The following is a 6,056-nucleotide window of genomic DNA, read 5'->3' on the forward strand; positions in this document are numbered from 1 at the left end:
TCCATGGGTCCATCCAGAACCTAGTTTTGTTTCCATTCCCGATTTTCACATATACCATTTTCCTAAGGATAAGAAGGATACTTACAATACTGTTCCGAGTAGAAGTACCTCTTTTCTTCAAAGTGATGGGATAAAAAACATACCTGTTAGAAAAGTATTTGTGCATTAAAATCTGTGCCCAAAGTGTGTTATCCTCATAAATAAGGCGCCATCCAAGCTTCAACAAAAGAGATTTGTTTTGAGTTTCAGAGGTCCTTAGTCCGAGACCACCTTCATGTTTAGGAGAACAAATTCTATTCCATCCAATTAGGTGTGATTTTTTTGTCTGAGTTATGTCTCCATTCCAAAAATGGAGATAAATGAAATCCAATTTTTTGCAAGTGACCTTGGGAAATGCAAAACAAGACATGGGGTAAGACGGTGTGGATGAAAAAACAGATTGGATGAGGACCATCATTCTTGCAAAAGAAAGAAGGTTAGATTTCTACATAGCCAATTTTTTATTAACTCTTTGAACAATGTGGTTAAACCTTGTACCCCTGGCTGTAGAAGGGAATAAATTGGTGCCAAGGTATGTGGATTCATAAGACATAATTTTATACGGTTTAAAGTACGGTTATTATGTATTAGTGGCGGTAAACATCTGCCCCCTAAAGCATACTTCATTAGTGGTGGAACAATTCTGCCCCATAAGACAATATTTTATACAGTTATAAATACAGTTATTATATATTAGTAAGGGTAAATAACTGGCCTTTAACTATTTAAAGTATTTTTTTCGTCAAATCTTGTCAAAATAAGTTGTGGATGTAAGATTTCATTATGGTTCAAGCCCAATAAACTAAGATTTCATTATGGTTCAAGCCCAATAAACCGATCTAAACCGGTATCAACTCGATATTAAAAAATTGAAATAAACTGAAACCAAACCGGACCAAAATCGAAAACCGAAATACCTTAACAGATTGGTTTTGATCTCCATCATTCCTAGACCGAAACCAATTCAACCCGACCAAAACCGAATCAAACCAACCAATTGACACCCCTAATGGTGGATAATATAAGCACCACTAAAAATGACTTTTACTTGCGGAGGTAAAAAATCGCCTCAAAGCTTTAGTGGCACCACATTTAGTGGTGGGTAGCCTGTTTGATACATACCGCCCTATTGACTTTAGGGCAAAAACAAATATATAGGGGTGGGAAGAAGCCATCGCTAAAGACGTTTTTTCTGTGGTGTAAGTTATTATATAACACAAAATATAAATTAGGGAGAGGGATAGGTATGCCGCCGATATTAAGTATGCTAGCGGATAGCACAAATAGGAACACAAGATGGAGTATCATTCAGGAAGGATATGAGGGTCATTTCAGAAAAAGGGAAGAGAGAGATAGACACAATGGGTGCTAGCATACTCGATATCGGCGGCATACCCAACCTTTTCCCTATAAATCATTATATAACAGGAAATACCTTTACTTATCTTTTTAAAAAATGAATCTTATAAACTTATTGGAAGATTGTGATATAAATAATTTACATTTACCTATATTTATATTAACCTTGAAAGATTATCTCACTGGATAATAAGTGGGTTGAATATGCTATTTATTATATCCAACCCAATTGTTAATCACATATATACTCTAATCGGATTGGATATTGTTCTCATTGGATTTCGATCACTATATTTTAATTGGGTTTAAATAGGTAGAATTTGAACATGGCACTGGAGAATATGCTTTCAGATCCTTTCCAATCACTGGCTGCCCAATGAGGCATCCAACGGCTGGGAGGTTTCTCCTAACTTAGATGAGGTGTCTTTATATTGTTCTTGTTATGGCAAAAAATACGCAATCATCAAGGACATGCTGAATGAACCTAACGGGCAGCAGGCTTGAAACATATGGGACTAGACGAACAACCTGGGTCCTATAGGGCCATCCATTCAGTTTAAAGTAAATGCCAGGAACAGAAGCGGACTGGCCGTCCTACTTTACTAATAGCCGAATGGTTAAGTGAGCACTAGCATCGGGAAGGCAATACACGAATGTTCTATCGCTTGGCTATCTAAACCACTAAAGCCCAACTACATTAGTTCCTTAACCGAGTGGCAGGTCCAAAGTATTCACCAGCTAAACATAAAGTGGCACGTACAACTCACCCCTTCCTCGAACCACAACCTAAGATGAACCATAACCCATTGTTAGACAGTTCAGAAAGAGTTAATTCTTTTTTTAATTTTAATTACTAATGGACCGACCTTAATCTAAGTGATGACTCCTATTCAATAGAGAGACCGATGGTTTCCCATAGATAGCGGCCTGATTCCTCACACCCACAACCAAGGAGAACTACTAACATATTGTTGGCATACATTGGCCTAGCCGTATCAACATCTGACCTGCGTCGTGGGATGATTGTAGTTGTTGTAAGCTTGCAACCAGAAAGCTCACACACAAAATGGAGACAGAGTTGGGGCGCTTAGGCTAGAATGAAGTCAAATCATGAATTAAAATGTGCAGAGTCCCACAACCATTTATAATCGAACAAAGAGAGCAACCCTCACATTTGGATTAAATCAATGCTCTGAGTAGATGGTTGGCCTTGGTTTGCCCCCATAGTGGATTTCATTAAAGAATGTAAGTATCCTAAAGGAGCAACCCGAGGAGAGAAAAATTTTTGAGGAGATATGCCACCCAGTTTATAATCTATAAAGACATCTTATATAGATGCTCATTTGATGACAAACTATTGGTTTGCATAGATGAGGAACAAGCCTAGACAATCCTGGACCTAGTACACCAAAGGATCAGTGGTCCTAATATGAATGCCCGCATGTTGGCAAAGAAAATCCTCCGTTTGGATTAATTTTGGGACACTTTAGAAGCGAATTACGAATATGTGAAGAAGAGCCATAAATGCCAAATCTTCGCATATCTCATACATATTCCATCTACAGACCTGAATACATTAAGTTCTCCATGACCATTTTCTACTTGGGGCATCGATGTTATCAGAATAATTCACCATAAGGTGTCAAATTGACATGAGTTTATACTGGTAGAAATTGATTATTTCACAAAGTGGGTGGAAGCCCAGTCATATGCCATACTAATAACATGCAAGGTGGTAAAATTCCTACAAGAACATATAATTTCAATAGAGGGAGAGGAGGAATTATGGGATGATATAAGTGTCATCCAAACCCTTATCTTACCCATCAAATATCTTAAAAATTAAAGGCTATGTCACTATCGTCAGATTGTAAATGCCATATAATGCATTCATCGACAGTTTAATTTCAAACTGCACGGAAAAACTGGGCGAAGAAGGGAATGGGTGCTATATAGTATACATCTATCTATATTGAATTACAGATGGATTAATATTTAAATTATTTTTAATTGGATCAAATAATGGCCCTCCGATAGAGATGTCCAATAACTATTCCAATAATTACATATTGGATTTGACCTATGGACGAATATGCAAGCATACGTTTCATGCTTGTTTGATGATGAAATGGTTGTTAGAGTCACCCACGTTCGATGTGGGACTATCTCAGTACTCCCCCTTACGTGCAGGCCTCTTATGGCTTTGTCTTCGTGGGTCGAGTAAGGAGCCCATCATTGACGGAGGCCCAACGTACCTGCTTTGATACCATGTTAAAACTTCCATCTTAAAATTAATTGGCTTGAAGTGTAGTGGCCTCTTGTGGCTCTTATACAAGATCATCGAGTCACCCACGTCTTATGTGGGACTATCTCAATATTGCTGTATGTTCCAATAACAAATCATTGGTTTAATTGAATAACTAAATAAAATAGATAGACATTTCTTTTCATCTTAGGTCGATGGATCTTTCCAATTGGAACATTGTCATTGCATGTTTACAATATAGACGCGGTGATGAGTCGGACCTTTGATTAATTAGCATCTCTTTTTTTGATTGACATCTTCCTTTCTTTAATTCGCAGGAGGTCAAATTCAAGTACAATACATGCTGCTGTTAAAGTTTAGGAATCTACATTATGTAAGGAGACATTACTTTCGCTAATTTAATCTTCACTTTCTTATTTTACTATGTTCAACTTTATATATTCAGAGAACGTTATCCCCCCTGTAGCCACTGTGGAACTGCACAGACCAATGGGAGCCCACCTAGAGTCATCTTCAACGCATGGGGATGAGGGTAGCATAGTCTTTTTACACCCGCCAATGTAGGCTTAGACATATGGAAGTGGATAGTTTTCTTTTTCCCTATCATTAAATAGGAGGAAGAAGGAGATAGCCATAGGGAGGCATTAAAGTACACAACAGTCTGGCGGGGTTTTTTTTTTCTCTTTTTTATTTCAAAAGTGATCTACAATACATGTACGAGTGTGTATAGTTGTTAGGTGCCTAATGCTGTCTCGTCATCAAGCTTCAAGGAATTGCTATCGGATCACCTAAATTAGGTGATTCGCATTATGTTCGCAGCATAGTTTTGAAAACCGAATTGGGATGATCAGGATCACTGGATTGGATTGGTTTACCAATCTACTCGTAAGGTATGTGGGTAAAATATCCAAAACATCATTTAAAAAAAAATTAATAATAGACACGGAGAATATTTTATTTTTTTATTTTAAATGGCAGATGATAATACGTTGGATCTTGAATTTTGAAATCTAGAATTATGGTGTGGGTTGTGGGGTTGGGTTCGGAATCATGGGCTGTGATGCATTCTCTTGAATATTTTCTATAAATAGAAGGCACGACGCTCAAATCCTTTCCAACCAGGATCGAGCTCCTCTACTGCGTCCTTCCTTGGCGTAGTCTGGCGGAGGCTACCTAGATTCCGACATGTAGCCGAAGCCACGTGTAGGGTAAATAATAAAGTGTAGGGTAAATAATAAAAGATCAGAAGAAACTGTCATAAGTTTTGGTTTCGAAAATTTGACCGGGTCAGTTACCAAAACTCCTCACCCCTTCTTCTTCTTCTCCCTCTTTCCCTCCTCTGGTCGTAAAGCAAACCAGCAAAAGGTAAGAGACGACTCGGCAAGTAAATAGGGAATGTAATTTTTTTGTGTTTTGCATTGGATTTGTTCATGAATTGTCTTTGTAAATCGTTAATGTTTTGGATTTGAAGCAATTGGGTTGTTAGGGTTTTAGATTGTTAATCTTCTATTGTATTTTCAATTAGTGAGTTTCTTCATATACGAATTCCAAAGGTTCTTAATCTCATTATTTATTCTCCTGGGTAATTATATTGCAATCTGAGCCCACCTGCAATTCCAAAAGAGAACGAAAGATTCTCATCACTGAGTTCATAAAATTCTGATTCACATTCTTCAATCCTTGAATTGGAGTTGTTATCAGTACTTGTTGCCTAGAACCTTGTGAAGACCGATCATGAGATTCTCTTCTTGCTTCCTCCGAGCAGAAGAGAGGACACAGAGGGAGAGGGGTTGCTTTAGTACGACCAGAGGAGGTAAAGAGGGAGAAGAAGAAGAGGTGAAGAGTTTTGGTTTTTTCTACTGTTTTGGTCCACCGACCCGGTCGAGTTTTCAAAACCAAAACTTAGACCGTTTCTTCTGATCTTTTATTATCCATCATACACGTGGTGTTGGCCACATGTCGGAATCGTAGGCAGCCTCCACTAGGCTTTGCCAGAAAAAGACACAGCAGAGGAGCTCGATCCTTCCAACGATACCTTTTTTCTTTTATCTTATCTTTCCAATAATACTTGGTTAGCAAAAATCAGACCTACAGTTGAGAAGATTTGAATTTTTTTAACTTGGGGGTAAAAAATGATTAAAAGGAAAGAGAGGAAAAGAATTAAAAATAAATACATAAATAAATATATAGTAATACGGTCTGACCCAAATCAACTCAGGTCAGACCAAAACTACCCCAATCCATAACCCAAACCAACCCATGCCTATACCCCGCCCAACACCTAAACCACTACCCAACCCATGCCCCAACTCAACCAGGCCTAACTTTGTCAAGCCAGCAAACCCAATAGCTTGCTGCCCGATATGTATGTCCTGCATTCATCAACCCCCTG

The sequence above is a fragment of the Macadamia integrifolia genome, unplaced genomic scaffold, assembly GCF_013358625.1.
Source record: "Macadamia integrifolia cultivar HAES 741 unplaced genomic scaffold, SCU_Mint_v3 scaffold_197A, whole genome shotgun sequence".
Taxonomy (NCBI): domain Eukaryota; kingdom Viridiplantae; phylum Streptophyta; class Magnoliopsida; order Proteales; family Proteaceae; genus Macadamia; species Macadamia integrifolia.